The sequence below is a fragment of the Sminthopsis crassicaudata genome, chromosome 3, assembly GCF_048593235.1.
Source record: "Sminthopsis crassicaudata isolate SCR6 chromosome 3, ASM4859323v1, whole genome shotgun sequence".
Classification (NCBI taxonomy): domain Eukaryota; kingdom Metazoa; phylum Chordata; class Mammalia; order Dasyuromorphia; family Dasyuridae; genus Sminthopsis; species Sminthopsis crassicaudata.
In genome coordinates, this window is record NC_133619.1 from 435,388,198 (window position 1) to 435,405,551 (window position 17,354).

The 17,354-nt window shown below is 36.4% G+C and overlaps 1 long non-coding RNA gene across 1 annotated transcript; it reads left to right on the forward strand.

Moving 5' to 3' along the window:
* Nucleotides 1-2,834: 2,834 nt before the first annotated feature.
* On the forward strand, nucleotides 2,835-8,983 carry LOC141562827 (uncharacterized). Its single transcript, XR_012488262.1, has 3 exons — nucleotides 2,835-3,944; nucleotides 7,161-7,222; nucleotides 7,472-8,983. It is a non-coding gene; the product is annotated as an uncharacterized LOC141562827 (long non-coding RNA).
* Nucleotides 8,984-17,354: the final 8,371 nt, after the last annotated feature.

The window sequence follows — 17,354 nt, forward strand, 5'->3', positions numbered from 1 at the left end:
TTCTTCTCAGCAGAGGCCTAGTAGTATCAAGAGTTTCTCATCAGACACAGTCCTTCCCTCATCTTCCACTGTATCCTTGCCCCACCATGATATTAATATTCATGGTCCTTCCCTCACCAAAACCCTTAAGGGAGCATTTTCTGGCATTTATTCCAGGGATTCATGCTGCTTGCCCTGATACAAACATTTCAAGTTTAAAGCTCCAATGAGGTTTAACCAACTCATACCCACACTAGATCTCTTTTCCAACCTCATTTTTTGTTTAGCTTGCTCCAATTTTTCATGGAGTATTCCTAGACTCTAGGACAGGAAATGAAGCACTCATCCCTTGTAGATTCTAGCACAGCATCAAAAATCTGCATGCATGGGGCATCAGTATAACATTTGTTAGATGTTCCATTGATTGAATAATCAATAATCTGTGGACAGCTGTCATACTAACCCTAATACACATCTCTCTTTTTTGTGAGTAGCAATTGGAAACATCGATCTTATTATATTAACCATACTTATTTTAAGCATTTTAAAACCACATAACCTAATAATATCAGTTTTTAATTTGTCTATTGATACCTTTTCAAAAGCTTATCTTAAGCATTTAAAAGATTTTACTTGATGATTCTATCCTGCTGTGTGGCAGAATTTAAATTAGCATGTTCATTTTTACTTCACTTTTACTTCAGAGTCCCCCTGTTTTAAATACCTTTGACTTTAGAGACTCAAAATTTAAATATACATCAACTTTAGAAGTTCTAAAATTTGAATATACATCTCCCCCAGAAAAGCAAGAGAAAGAAGTAAGGAGAGAAAGAGAAAAGAGAGAGAAAGAAAAAGAAAAGATGGAAGGAAGGGAGAAAGAAAGAAAAAGAAAGAAAGAAAGAAAGAAAGAAAGAAAGAAAGAAAGAAAGAAAGAAAGAAAGAAAGAAAGAAAGAAAGAAAGAAAGAAAGAAAGAAAGAAAGAAAGAAAGAAAGAAAGAAAGAAAGAAAGAAAGGAAGGAAGGAAGGAAGGAAGGAAGGAAGGAAGGAAGGAAGGAAGGAAGGAAGGAAGGAAGGAAGGAAGGAAGAAAGAAAGAAAGAAAGGAAGGAAGGAAGGAAGGAAGGAAGGAAGGAAGGAAGGAAGGAAGGAAGGAAGGAAGGAAGGAAGGAAGGAAGGAAGGAAGGAAGGAAGGAAGGAAGGAAGGAAGGAAGGAAGGAAGGAAGGAAGGAAGGAAGGAAAGGAAGGAAGAAGAATGAGAGAGAAATACAGAGGGAAGAAGGGAGGGAGGAAGAAAAGAAAGAAAGAAAAATGAAAGGAAGGGAAAGAAGTCTGAAGAGAGAGGGGGAGGAGAGAAGGAAGACAGAAGGGAGGGAGAGAAGGAAGACAGGAGCGAGGGACAGAAGGAAGGAGGAAAGATTAGGAAACCTATAAAATTAAACCACTGCAAAAAGTATAGGAGGAAATAAATCAGAATCAGAACTAAGCTTTTTCCTGCTTTTGAAAAAAAAAGGGGGGGGGAAGGAGAATAAAATAACCTATATTCACATAGAAAATATTATAGAAATAATATAGCATTTCAATTTGCATAATAAGAGTATAATCTGCTTTAAGTAGGGGAAGGGATGGGGGAGGGAACTGTGTTTTTAATATGTTTTATATTGAACCTAGAACATCCTGGACACTTAATATATCTGTACTTCCAGAAGGTCCATTTTTCCATGGATAACAAACAGCTCACAATGAACAAACTCTCTCCCTTGAAGTCAAAATAAAAAAAAAAACTCACATGAGCATTTATCCCTTGTATGTATCCCTTCGGGAGAGTACACACACACATGTGTGGGTGATGGACAGTATCCAGAGTTGAATTGCTAGCTTCCCAGAGGCTCTTTTAAACAATGACAGATTAAAAAATCTGGATTTGTTGCAGAATGAGCACACAGAAACACATACAAACTTATGAAAAAGATTGCCGATATCCTTCAAAGCCAAAGTTTAGAAGGACACGTGTTATGGATGTGGCCACATTAATTCAAAACCACTCCATGTGTAAGTCCATTACTCCTCTCTTTTATCTCTTTGGCACAGTATTTCCGGAAATAGCACAGAGAGAAAATATGAAGTGAAGACAGAAAATGTAATTATAAAACAAAGCCACCCACCTTGTTTTCAGGGTCAGGAAATGTAATGGCCTCCTTTTGATGCAATGAACTTAACACCACAAGGTAAATGATCTTATATATGTATCTAAATGTACATATATGTGTGTGTATATGTGTGTATGTGTGTATACACATATATACATATATATTAATAGAAGGGAATGACCTTAAAAACAGCTGCAGTATCTCAGTCCTTAGTACAGCAAGTTTTAGAGAAAGAAGAAAAAAAAATGTACTGTGGCTCTGAACACGTGAGCAGAAATCAGTCTCCAGTAACTCTCTCCTTTTCAAGAAAAATACAAAACAAAACAACTCTTGGCACGTGTGGATATACAGTAAAGCCCCTTGTGCTATCCTGGGGCCCCTCTATACATTTTCTCTGCTTTGGCTGCAAAAACAGAACCGTTCAACACCAATGTTACTCTCAGCTACTAACTGCCACAGAAAAAGTATGCTTTGAAATAAGAGGAAAGTAACTGCCAGGGATATGTTGAGACAGCCCCACAGCCACTAGAAGAGTCTTAAATGCCCACACAAGAAGAATAAAAAGAAAGGTACATTTTGTAAAAGAATAAATTTTTTTATTGAGACAGCAGAAAGTCACATGACCTTGCATGTAGCCTTTTAGGAAAGCAACAGAAATGGTAAAAAAAAAAAAAAAAAAAAAAAAAAAATCTCAGGTCAGCCTCCTCCTCTTTCCCAGACGGAGCTGCATGTCCATATCCTTGTGAGCGCATCTGTAGAGCTATTAAGTTGGATAATCCCTCTGGCCTTTGATACATTTCTGGACATGATTATTTCATTACTCGCAGTATATCAGTAGGATCATAATAAAAAGGACTTCTGACAACCTGCCAAGAGTTTTGTGGCCTTGTAAACACAAAAGTGCTCTAATAAAATTTTATTAAGTGTTAAAAAGTCATAAAAAGTGAAATAACATAAACTACAAAATTTACTGTCCTCAGCAAATGCTGAAAATATCGTCCATAGTAAAATTAAATTAGCATGTAATAGACAGAGAAGCAGTGTGGAGTGGGTTTAAAGAGGATCCAGGAAGAATGACACTGGAACTGAATATGGGTCACGGGGATTTAATCCAGATTTTTTTTTCTTCCATATAAATGTGAATAAATATGCTGATTACAGGAAAGCGGTCCAGGGTTACTCGAATCTCTCGCACGTTGTCAATACTTTGGGAGAAAGTAATATATTGCAGATTGTAATAAGCCAGAGGAGATTGAAGAAAGTGGTTGACTGTGGGGGGAGGAGGGTGAAGGCAGGATGCGAGAGGGTGCTGAGGGTCCACTAGGGTGCGCTGTGAGACTAGGAATCTCCATAGAACGGACTCGGACCTATAGAAAGAATCTTTTAACGTGTAACAGATCAATAAGATTGTTCACACGCCTTCCCTCCTTCTCCCCCACCCCCAATACGGCTTTCTCCAATTCATATTTACAGTACATGCTTAGGACTTTTTTTTTTTTTTTTCTGAAAGCATCTTCTCCAAATAGAAAAGAGGGAAAAAATGGAGTGAAAGTCAAAACGCATCAAGGAAACCCAAGCAGCACAGAATAGTCAGCCAGGGTTTCCATGCGGAGGTCGGAGGGAAAAACTCGGATTTGGGATCCGGGTTGCAATCGCCCAACGGTGATATTCCTTTAATGGTCCAAGCTCCAGAGGTCATGGGAGGCGGAAGGGCGAGGCCAGGCTCTCGCACCCCTAAAACTCGGGAAATCCGTAGCAATAGCACAGATAATCCGGGGTCCGTAGAGTTTTTATTGCTCCGAGGGAGCCCCGTGGAAAGAGTAAGTGGAAAATGCTTGATTGGGGCTGGGGATTGAGGGACGCGAAGCCACGGGTGAAGGTTTCGGTGGGGGGCATCCGCAAAGGGCGGCGAAGAGGAAAGGATGAAGAAGGGGGCGGGGGGGAGTCGTACGGATCCCAAGCTCTGGTTCAAGTACAAGTCGGGTCTGGCAGGGGAGGGGGTGGGGGGAGGGGCTGTGGCCGTACTTCAGGTTCAGGTGAAGTTCTTCGGGAAACAAACGGGAGAAGCGCTGCTCCGCCACGGCTTCCCCTCTGTCCCCTATTCCTAGTCCAGTTAGCTGCCGACGGTCTCTGGGCTTCCTAGAGACTCCTCCCCATTTTACCCGCCTAAACTATACCCTTTTCTGGACTCCAAGAGTGCAGGGAGCGCCCCTGCTCCCCAAGACAGCCCAGGTATCTGCCAGTCTCAGAGGAAAACATGGCTTGACTGCCCCACAGGTTCCATGACCTTGCCTCTCATGCGGAGCCCCGAAAGCCGTCCCTATCCCCCCCTCCTCCTCCTTGCAGTCTCCCTTGCTCCAGAAGGCCGGAGATGTCCACGAGCAGGAAAGAAGTCTTGAACAAAAAACTCAAGCTAGTGCTAGGGATCCTCAGGAAACTGCAGGAAATAGCTCTCATCTAGCCCTGTCCATTTGCTTCATCAAACGCTATCCCAAAGGAAAGGGGGAGGGAGAAAACCACTTAATACCACCTTAACGCCCCAAACACCGCCATAGCCTTGCCAAAACCGCGTCCAAATTTGTCAAAACGGAGTGGGGAGGAGGGGGGAGGGAGAGATAAAAAATCTCTCCAGCTATAGACATCTTCTCTAAAGCGCAGGGTTGAATCGCTGTATTTTAACTAAACATAATGAAACAGTTTAGGTTGCTTTTGCAAAGTGATTTTAATGTTGGCTGCACTCTGAGTCAATAATACCACCTTGCCAAGTAAAATTTAGCCAAACAGGAAACAAATGAGCAGTGCCAGGTTTTCATGGCATCATTCTTGCTCAGGATTTCCTTAGTTTCTATGCTACATTTAAAATTGAGCTGTATTTTGGCAAAAGGAACTCGATCTGTTTTAAGTACACCGCAGCTACTGGGGGTGGGGAGTTGAAGGGAGGGGGACTACATTAAAAGTCGTTATAAAGGATAGTGAAGTTCCACATGTACTGCCATACACATGGATTGTGAGAGGAAACCTTAAAATGAAAGTTAGACAGATGACAGGCAATTGTTTTTCATGTAGCAAGGCAGAAATTGTTCAAGGCCAAATCAAGTAACCAGATATAGAGGAATGTTAAGTTGGGGCTATGATGTAAATTTGTAAAATACAGTTTCATGGTAAACTCACTCTGTAGATGCCCTTATTTTACTATGAAAAGAATACTCTTTATATTGTCACTTGTGAAATTAATGTGTATTTTCAAGAAACTGACATATGGCACCAAACAAACTCTCTTAAATTCAATATGACATTTTCAGCCAAAGGATTCAGCAATTAATGAAATTTAGAGCTAAAATGAATTAATACATCCCTATGATTTTGTTTTTCATTAAATATAACCCTAGTGGGAAAGAGATAGACAGTAGGACATTGGCCTTTTCAGCCGCAAATCCATAAATAATTTATGACAACTATATATTGTATATAGGGAAAAGTATATTGCATAGGATTCAAGCATAGAAAAGAAAGCTTTGCATATAAGAGATTTATAATAAATATCACTTCTCTGAAACTTTAAAATTATACTTTTATCCTATGGGCATCTCATAGGAATATTTTTTAAGCTAAGAAACAAATTCTTCTGTAAATATTAAACACAATATCATAGTATTCCAAGTTCTGAATAGATGTTACCATATTATTAACATATGTACTTGTATAGCCCTATTCAAAATATTTTAATGGAAGTGAGGAAGTTTTCCAGGCCATGAGAATGAAGACTATGTAAAACTGTCATATTACATGGTCAGTTATTCTAAGAAGTCTGGAAATGAACACATTTTCACAGAACATAAAAATTAATGCTTTAAATCAGTTCTTTGGCTGGGGAAAACTGTTTTCAATATAGTCTCTTTTAATGGAAATACTATCACAGAGTATTAGATAATTATTTCTCAAGTCTGCTGCAACCAACAATACAAGAATTTTGAACTTACTATGAAAAAGATCTTTAAAATAAAACATTTTTTTCTAAAACACTTTAAAAGCCCTACACGTGGACAATATATCAAAGTTTAAAGCTAGTGAAGAAAGTTAAAAATGTTTCATTATTAAAAAGAACACCGAGATCATTAAAATATGGAAACAATTGTAATCTGGTTGGATAATTCAAATGCACTTCCCCAGCAGCTACTTTGGGACTTTGAAATTGTTATACATTTTTTATTCCATAGCTTTTTTTTTTTTTTAAGATATGGCAAATGTCTAATTAGTTATACAAACTCAGCAAAAATGATGGTGGATTGTTCAGTTTTGCATGTTATGTAAATCTATTTGAGCCATACTCATTTTAAAATCAGCATCTACTTTACAAAAGACATAACTGTCATGTACTTTTTTCTTGAATTAAAAAAAAATCCAATTTGAAATCTCCAAAATTTGACATTGGGTCCAATCTCATACTTGTCTTTTACATATTTCAAACTGCTATTGAAGTCACTTGTATGGACTAGAAGTAGACAAATACATTTTTTAAAAATGCAAGTTTTATGTTTCAGAAAATACAAGAAATACAATCTTACCAATACTAGATGATAAATCAGGAGTTATGTAGTATTTTTGGTACCAGGATTTTAAAGATAATTTTATAGTTTGAAAAGGTCTCTGAATAAGTTGTGTACTACTTTAGCTCTTAAAAACAAACTTTTCTCCAAATACCGGTATTTTTTGCCTTATCCGGAGGTCAGTTAATCGTGCATTTTAAAATAAATGTTCAATTCTAACTTCCTTACTCAGATTCTTACTCTTAAGATCACTATAACATTTAAAATCGTAGGTCTAAAACTACCTCTTCTGCACCCCAAATTTCCATTTTAGTTACAAGGAATTGCAAAGTCACTATAAAAATATAACGCGTTAGAGGCCATTTCATGGATTGGTCTCACACATGTGTACAAAATCGAAATTATAATTACATCTTGTTTTAATCAATAAAAGCAAGAAATTTTCAAGTCACAACAGCCCAATCTGTTCATAATTCATCTTCCCAAAAGTCTGTTTCAGGGATCTGGGAAATACTAGAAGATCTTACAGATCTGAGAGCTGCCTTGCTTGGGTAAGTATATGATGAAACAGGGTTCCCTTTGACCTGGTTGCTGGAATAAGCTGATAACTTTATACAACACAGGATACGCACATTGCTTTCTTTGCCAGGAATTTTCAACCGCGGTCTTTTTGTTGTTGTTGTTGTTTTTCAAAGGGGGGCGGGTTGGGGCGGGGGGGGGGGGTGGTGGTAGAGGGAAGGGAAACCGGCAAACCCAAAGGAAAATTTATGGTGCTTTTTTTTTTTTTTTTCTTTCCTGAGATGGAGTTCTGCTTTAATCCACCCAAATTCTTTCCACCGATCGGCTACAGTGTCCACTAGTCCTGCTAACTGCAGGATGAATCAAGAAAATACTTTCTATCTGATGCTCCTACTGCTTGAACAATTCTCGGCGGCCCCATCCCCCACCTCCGTCCCGCATATTCCTTCTTTTCCTCCCTCCCTATCCTTATTCATTTTTGGTATCCGATTTTGGCAAACATTTCATACTATAATTTTTATGCTTCAATGAGCTTGTTGAAAGTTTGTAGAGAAATACCTCATGTTCATTTCTTAAGGAGCCAGAAGAAACATTTAAGAAAAAAACAATTGAGCTATCTGGGGGATTTTCAGGGAAGCCTTATACAATTTGACTAATCTATCTGCTCCATTTCCGTGACTGTCTACTATGTGGACCCCCCCCCCAAAAAAAAAAAAAAGCCTTTCTAAAGTTTTAACATTCAAGAATACATTGTTACACTTTAATTGCCTGCTCTCTAGTATTTTGAGTTTCTGTAACTTAAAACCAAGCTAATTGAGATAATGGGACAAGGGAGGGAGGTTGAGAAAGTGTAAAGAGGCACTTGCAGAGTTTGCGTAGGAAGCTTCGGTCTGAGCTGAATTTAAGTGGCTTGGTGATAAACCCCCTGAAAAGGTAGGAGCCGGAGTTGGAGTGGAAGCGGGGAAGGTTGCGATGGAAAAAGTTGACACATGCTTAGCTGTGGTCTTTAGACCAGTTAATATTCTCCAAATATGCTTCATTAAACTGGAACAATCAGGATCCTGAATCACTATCCTTGCGTCTATTTCCCTGATTGGAGGTCATGTTCTATACTTATAATTTTTTTTTTTTTTTTTTAAGGAATTTCCCAATTTCCTGGCTTTGAAGTCCAGGACTCTATCACCTGATTAACCAGTATCCTTAAAAGTCCCCCCCTCCCCTAAACCCTTTTAAATCCTAGGTGGCTCCAAATTCTTCCAATTAGAGTTTCTTTAGTCTCTCTCTCTCTCTCCCCCCGCCCTCCTCCCCCCAATGTCCTGGTACCTGCAGCTGTGTGGTTCTCATTTACAAGTCAGTTCCTGTAGAGTTCTTCCAAATACTGTTCACGCAGCATGTTTAGGTCAAAGAGCCTGGAGCCATGTGCTCACCTGGGCACAACTCAAATCAAGAGCCAGGCTTTCATAATGAAGACCATCAATGGATCATAATTCAGAAGCTTTTTCAGGACACGAGAAACTCCTATTTAGTGATTATTTCTGGATTCTAGAACATAGCACACAGTGGCTTCAGCAGAACCCCGAAGTAACGAAAAATCTTAATTGTAATATAAATTGTAGTTCATGTCACAGAGCTATCGATGGTCTTATTTAAAAAACAAAAACATTTGGACACTTTAGATTTGCTTATCTTGAATTTTAAATAAATCCTATTTAAAAAGCATTTTTAAAAATACCTGCTTTGAGGAATCTACCAAATAACTTTGAGGATCCAAACATATTTTAGAGAATTTGGAGAAGTTGAATATTTTTGTGTCAAACCTGCATAATAAAAATTTTAAAAATAATAATTAATTAAAGTTCAGAATTTGTTTTCCCTTCCTTTTCAGAGAACATGCATGCTTGAAATCCAGACGTTTTGATAAGAGAGGAAAAGGGGGAGGAATAGGTTGTGGTATAAGAGAATACACACACAGATCATAAAAAGAAGTACAAAGAAAAATAAGTGAATTACAGAAAGGAGTGTCAGCCTAAGTGATGCACTTTGTATTTATTTTAAAACAGAATCTGTCTATTACTTGGATTACTAAAACTTCTCCTTTTCAATTCCCTGGATGTTGTTTTACTCTGTAAATGGGTGTGTGTGTGTGAAAGCACTCAGATTTCCTAGTACTTAGTACAATTCTGGACTCTAGTAAACACTTAATAAATATTTGCTCTTCTGCCTATTTTTCTATCTATCCATCTGACATCTATCTGTAACTTAGTTTGTTCTGTGCCCATGTGTATGCCAACACTTGTTTTTGCTCAGGTTTCCAGCAAGCATCACATGATTTATCAAAGTTGAGCCATCTGTAATAGGCCATGAAAAGAGAGGGAGCAAAAATCTCCTCAGGGTATTTGCCTCAAAAACAGGTGGTACTAGAAAAAGCCACTGAGGCAGACTGCTTTTGATGTTCTCCAGTGACCATTTCTCAGTTTCATTATTTCTTCACCTCTAGTTCTTGGGTTTATGTGAGCCAGTATCACAAAAGTTTCTGTGTTTCACAGAAGATTACCCCATCATTCATTACATATACTCACATATGTTACATGGGTAAAGGACTCTAGTCATTCTTTGCTTACTTCATATACCACATGAAAACAAGACAGGTGGGAATGAGATACTGAACAGCTGAATATTGAGTACTTAACACTTTGAAGTCATGCAGCTGTCCCCCCCCTATTTTTAACTGTCCTCAATGCAACTCCAAGAACCCACCCTGGTCCCATAAAAGTAGTCTAACAAGAGTAGCAAAAGTGTGTTTTAACTTAGTAATAATCATATTTTTTCTTATAAATTAAAAGGAAATGAGAACTGAATTTTATGATTATAAACTACATCCTGGACCCAAGAGACCAGAACAATGATGATGAAAAATGCTCTGTTTATTTAGTACTAATTGAATATGAAATTAGACCCAAACTGTTCAGCTAAAATGCTTATGTTCCATGTTTATCTAATAAAACAAATCATATAATAACTCATAACTCATAATCATGGTTAACATTTTAAATCTACTATAGTTACTTCTTCCTCAAATACAGCAACTAATCTGACCTTTGGCTCTTGGGCTCATAATAAAAATAAAAGAAGGTAAAAAGGAAGAAAACTAGAGTGAGCTTATTTCTGGGGCCTTAATTAGTCAAAGTTCTCTACATTAAATATACATAATTCTTCCTTTTTTCTTTTCTTGTTTTTTTTTTTAAATAACTAAAATACCAAAATACAATTAGGAAAAACAAATCATTCTTAAAAGACCACAAATACTAACACATACCTTGACATTGGTCAGATCTAAATTTTAATAATTAACAGATAATTTGAACAAGTCTAATTCACACAAATATGAATTATCATTATTAGATTCTTTGAAAACTTAAGTGTGAAGCTATACAGCCATCCGTACCTAGGGGAAGCAAGAGTAGATGTCAAAATTTTCATTAGAACCAGTGTGTGTGTGTGTGTGTGTGTGTGTGTGTGTGTGTGTGTGTTACTAGAACCAAAGCAGATGGCCATTCATTAAGAAATAACCAAAACAAATTGTATTGCCTGCATCTAATAGAATACTACTGCCTTTTAAGAAATGATGTATAATAGGAATTTAGAGAAATATAAACTGAGGCAGAATGTAGTAAACAGAGCCTGAGAGAAATACACATATTATTTGTGTTGATGTAAAAAGAAAGAACAAAAGCAAAAACAATCACAAAACCTAAAATGAAACACCCTGATAAATGGAATGATCAAATATAGCCCCAGAAAATAAATTTAAAAACGGAAATGCCTCCCTTCATTTCTTGCAATATGGGGACTTTGTAGATACTGTCACACTCAATTAATACATTGATTGGTTTTACTGAACTGCCTTGTTTTCTGATATTATTCTTTGTTACAAAGAATGATTTGCTAGGAGAAAATATATTTGGAGATAAAAGTGATATAAAAACAAAAGGTATCAATTTTAAAGGTGCAAAAAAATGGAATTATTTTGGAGGGTATTTTTGCTTTGGAAGAAGAAAATCTCTGGTTTGTTCTCTGCGATAATTCCTTACCTACCTGTATATGTTGTCTTTAGAAGGGGCTGAGATAAGTAGCAAAGGGAGTTTGGGAAGAGAAGGAGCTGTCAAGCTCAGGGATGAGAGGTGACCTAACACTAACAATCAGAAAATTAACTCAAAAGTAGCTTATTTCAAAACTTTAAGGATCAGAGATTTCAATGCAGAAGACCACCTCTCTTTGAATGAACAGACAATATTCCAAAGATACTTCTAATATGTTCAGCACTTTTCAGGCAATTTAATGATAACAGAAACACTATTTTCTCCAACTATGTGATAGATTCAGTGACTAATTTACTAGAACTGGCTTTGGGAGACTTGAGTTTGAATTTCGGGTATTTAGTAATCATGTGACCTTGGGTAATAAAAAACTACCATTTAATATAGTGTTTTACACATTTTATAATGTCATTTGATCCTTAGAACTTTGCAACTGTTATTATTATCCCTATGTTATAGGAGAGAAAACTGAGATGGAGAGATGTTAAATGATTTTGCCAGGGGCACAGAGATAATAAGTGCCTGACACAAGTTTCAAAATCAGATCTTCTTGATTTCTAAATTCTAACCTTTACCTACTGTTAAGCTCTTTGGGCCTCAGTTTCCTTATTTGGAAAATACAAGGATTGAACTTAATAGTCATTAAAGTTCCTTCCAGTTCAAATCTATAGTTTTATCATTTCACTCTGTATTAGATTTTTTTTTCATGTAAACATTAGGTTTTTTTAGGCATAAGGCTTTTTTTGTTGGTCATCATTAAATCAATAAGATTTATATTTAAGCCCCTACTATACAAGACATCTAACACACCAACTAACTTTTACTCCATTTTTTTTTTAAATAACAAAACACCTAGAGGTCACACATCAATCTAAATGTATAATAAATGCATGTTCAAATACAAAATCTAAATGTTTAATTATTTCCAGCTTTCCAGTTCTGGAAAAATGAAAATTTGTAAGCAGAATAATAGTGTTATACACACACACACACACACACACACACACACACACACACACACACACACAGCCCAGGTATAAAAACATGAGGCTTAGTTACAATAAACTTCCCTTATACAAAGTACCCTTCACTACCACCGGGGGCTAGGATTTTTATCTAGTATAGAAAGGACTAAATTCTGCTTATAGCTGGTAGTAACCTCTTCCATGAAAGTCAAGGTGAAAACTGACCCACAGCCAGAAAAGAATATAATATCCTTGGAGGAAGAGGAGGAAATTTCAAGGATCTGCTCCTTTATTTCACTGCCTATGGGTAACTAAAATGATCAAACATTTGTCAGTTTTTTTTTTTCTTTTCTTTTTTTTTTTTTCAAGCAGAGTCTTCTGGGACTTGACTTTTTATGGCAAGAGTCATCCTGTGATTAGTTTTTATGATCAAGTTATAAACTCTTGAAAATCAAGGCTTGGAACAGAAGTGCTGACACACCTTTAACTATGGCCATGTGATTGGCATCCCTACCATGCCGTAACTGATAGACAAAATAAACATAAGATAATTGCTACGTAGTTATAGTAGCAGAGGAACTGCTATAACTTTTATGTATGACTACATTACACCATCTAGATAAATTGCTTGATGTAGTTTGGCAGTGTGGGACTAATTCATTTTTGTAATTCTTCAGAAGACCTCTGAAAAATATCATTCCTCATCTCTAAGACAGAGATAAAAGTAGATTACAAAGAGCAGTGAACTGCCTTATTATTATTGATTTAATGAACACTGACAAGCAAGGAGAAGCCACATAAAGATGATTTTAGTTGACTTAATTGTTAATGAACCTACCTGCAACATTCTACATTTTGGGGGGAGGATGAAAGAATTTTCCAGACACATCTGGGATACATTCTGCTGTGGAAGCAGACTTGCATATGCTTCTCTTTTTTTTAATCACATATATTCTAGGCAAGACAAATAGCAGCAGTCTTTAGGTTTGTGTCAAGCAATAGATGAGTTTGTTTTTTGAACCTAAATTCAGGCATTTATATTTATTACAAGTTATTATTTTGTTTTCATATTGTGTTTTTTCTCAATCTTACCCCTCTCCATCAGACACATGAACATGGATCATGGAATTATATTTGGAAGAGACCCCCATTTTATAGATGAAGAGAGTGAGACCCCAAAATGTAAATTAAATGATCCGACTAAAATCGCATAGGCAGTGAATGACACTCAAGATTCATACTGAGTTCTTCTGTCTTCTGATCCAAATTCTACTATACCACACTGCAGGAATCCTCCCTACATGATTTCCCTCAACATGAAAACCTACCCTGGAGCCTTGTCACACATTGTCACACATTGTCTATGTGAGCAGCAATATAACCACACAGCAGATTAACAACTCTTAAGGCTTACTTCTTTCCCCTGGATTCCTCATTGAATTGATTGTGGCTACATACAAAGAATTGGAATTTCCTGGATGTAAGCTTCCTCCCTAACTCAAATAGAGATTACTACTAATAACAGATTTGTTAAAAATTATTTTCAGAAAAAATGACTTTCATGAATGTTGAACCTCAAGCAATAAATGAAATAAGATTTATAAAAAGTCTGTCCCTGTGCTCTGTATTATAGTGGGTACTGAGGGGCACAGAATAAATACAATACAATTCGTGCCAGTAAGGGGATTACAATCAGGTAAGGAAGATGAGACTAACACAGAGAGAATGACCAATAGTCTGAGAAAGCATACTTTAAAGTAGCTAGATGATGAGATATAGATTGGGAGGACTATTGAATTTAAAGAAAGAGAAGACTATTGTAAGAGAAGGCAAGAAGATAATACTTGACCTAGGTCTTTAAGAACCTGAGAATTTGACTAGTGAATTCCTTGCGAGCAGAGATTATTTCTGCCTTTCTTCCTCTCTCCTTTCCTCCAGCATTTTGTAATTTTTGACACATAATAGTCACTGGATAAGTGGTATTGTAACATGGATCAGGTTTTGGATTTTCAGTTAAGAAAACTTGGATTTAAATCTCATCTTGTCATTTACTACCTGTGTGACCAATGGGCAAACCACTAACCCTCTCTGAGCCTCACAGATCTATAAAATAATGATATTACTTTCAGTACCTGCCTCACAAGGTTTTTTTGAGGCTCACATAAATAATGCATTATGCAACTTTAAAGCACTATGTAAAATGCCATTATTTTTATTACAATGAACATAGGAAAGCTAAAATTTGCACGATATGCTCAAGAGGCATCAAGGAACTCAAAAACCTCTAGCATTTCTATCCTCTTTTTATCTGATAATTTGTTCCATGTATGAAATGTGAAGAGATCATAGATTTCGGAGTATTCTTTACCTACTCTTTTGTTTCAAGACTCATCACTAATATGTAGCACTTTAGATTTGTCCACTGTGACCCATAATTTTCAGCTTTCAAAATTATTTTTAATAATTTCATTTCCAAAATAACCAAACATACTAACTAAACATACTAGTTTATTTTAAAGATCGGTGAATGTTTTGGAGCCTAATAAAACTAGGCAGTTAGAAACTTACTGGATAAATAGAAATTGTAGACTGTGAAAAGAGCATTGAGTGGAGGAACGGAGATGTTGAAGACTCTAATTTCAAATCTTAGCTCAGCTACTTTTAATCTATGACTTTGTACACATCACTTGATCTCTTATTTCTATAATACAAACTTCAATTTCCTTATCAATAAAATGAGAGGTTTGGACTCAAAGGTCTTATCTACCTCTAAATCTATGATCTTATGACTCATAATAAACATTAATAATCCTAGTATATATGAATGAAAAGTCAAAAGACTATCCAGGGTACTCTACAAGAGTAGTAGATGTGGCATTAATAACATTACAAACAAATTTACCACATAAATATATCTGAGAGAGGACAGAAAAGCTTCACTAGGAGGTAATGTCATAGGACCTTCTCTTTAGCCTTATTTTAGGCAATATAGTTATGAATTACAAGAATGAAAGAATAAATGGTATGTTTTATAAATATGTATCATATAATGCTGAAAAGGACAGCTAACTGATAAGATCAACATCTAAAAAGATTTTGACAGGCCAAAATGTTAGGTTGAATATTATAGGCTATAATAAATATAAATGCCTGAATTTAGGTTCAAAAAACAAACTTCAATGAAGGATAATGTGGAGCTAGATGAGTATTCTTATGTAAAAGATTAGGGGATTTTAGTGGGATACAAGTCAGCTGAATCTAGAATATAAAATAAGCATAAAATAAAATAAAATAAAAATACGAATATTGAATTGGGTTGTGTTTGTGGCCAAGTACTGCCTAGATTAATAGTATATGAGATTAGGGCAGCTAGGTGGCGCAGTGGATAGAGCACCAGCCTTGAATTCACCTGAATTCAAATTGAATTGACCTGAGTTCAAATGTGATCTCAGACACTTAACACTTCCTAGCTGTGTGACCTTGGGCAAGTCACTTAACCCCAGCCTCAGAGAAAAAAAAAAATAGTATATGAGATCCAGTCCATGGAGGTGATAGTTGCACTGCATTCTGACCTGAACAAACCATATCTAAAGTTCTCTGTTCAATTCTAGATGTCACAATTTAAGAAAGAAAGTGACATGCTAGAGTTTATTCAAAGGATTAGTACATTGGTAAAGAAATTTGCAAGGAATCATGTGAGAAATAGTTGAGGGAAGTGGAAATCTTTAAACTGGAGGAGAAAAGATTTAGAGAGGAGGAAACTGGATCATAGTCTTTATTTGTAGGGTTCTCTTGTAAAAGGGTAATTAGATGTTGGAGACAGAGAACTAAGAATATAATAGAAGTTAAAGAAAAATTGATTTCAGCTCAATCTAAGAACCTTCTAAAACTGAACTGTTAAAAAATGGAATAGGTTGTCTCATGAGGGTAGTGAGTGTCTCATCACTGGAGGTATTTAAGTAGAGACTGAATAATAATATAGGATGTTGAAAAGAGATCCATGCTAAAGATTGAGTTTGGCATAAGTATCCTCAAAAGTTCCAGAATCACAAAATTTTAGAGTTAAAAAAAGTTTAGAAGGCAAATCATATCCAAAGTTTTCAAACTCTAGGATGTTATAATTTATAAATCATATGAAGGAAAAGAAATTCAATATTTGAAGACTGGTTATTTGAAAGCATAGGAAGAATATTTCTCCATGGATTACAACTGTGAAGTGACTAAGCACCTAATAAAAGCACCAACATAGAAAACCATTTTGTATGTGTGTTTTTAAAGCCAATTATTTGGGGACCTTATTTCTTGGCTACTAGGAGTATAATTAGTTCTTCTATTAAATGGGAACAATTACAATAACAGTCCCTCCATCAGATCCCACACACTTACTGTACTTAGCACCTCATCTAATGAAATACATAATTGGTACAAACACCTCTTTAAAAACCAATTTGGGAAAAGGGCCCATGCAGGGAGAAAGAGTTCCTTACTCAGTATATCTCTCTCCTCTCCTGGAGACTTCAGAATGCATAATTCATTTGGGATACACACATACCCTCAGTGCAAACACATCTGGCACAGGATTCCCGTGCAGAATGTCACTCATCACCAGCCAGCATACTAACTGTGCTGCCCACATTCCGTCAACACACCCCACAACAACTTTCCTTCTCTCAACACTCTGCATTTCAGCCGTTCACAAGACCCAAAGGAAACTGGGCATAAGAAATAAGGGCGAAACATACAACGTGCCTTTCTTGAAAATGTCACTATTTTCCCTGCCTATTTCTTAGCACCACAGAGAAAAAAATTTCTAGCCTGAGGCTTAAAGTGAATTACATGAAGACAAAAAATTTCTATGTAACTTGCAGTTTCATATTTATTAATCAAAATTCTATGACACTTGGAACACATTATATGCTATGCATACAGGATGTTCACATACAATGCCATACATTTTGTTGCTGTTATTTTTTGTCTGGACCTTGCTTGTTGTTTATATAGGGAACTCTAGGTCAGAAAATTCCCTGTAGCAATATAGATCAATTGTTCTGCAATGTGGAGTCTTAGAGAGCTGCCTAAAAAGTTCTGAAAAGAAAAGTGAC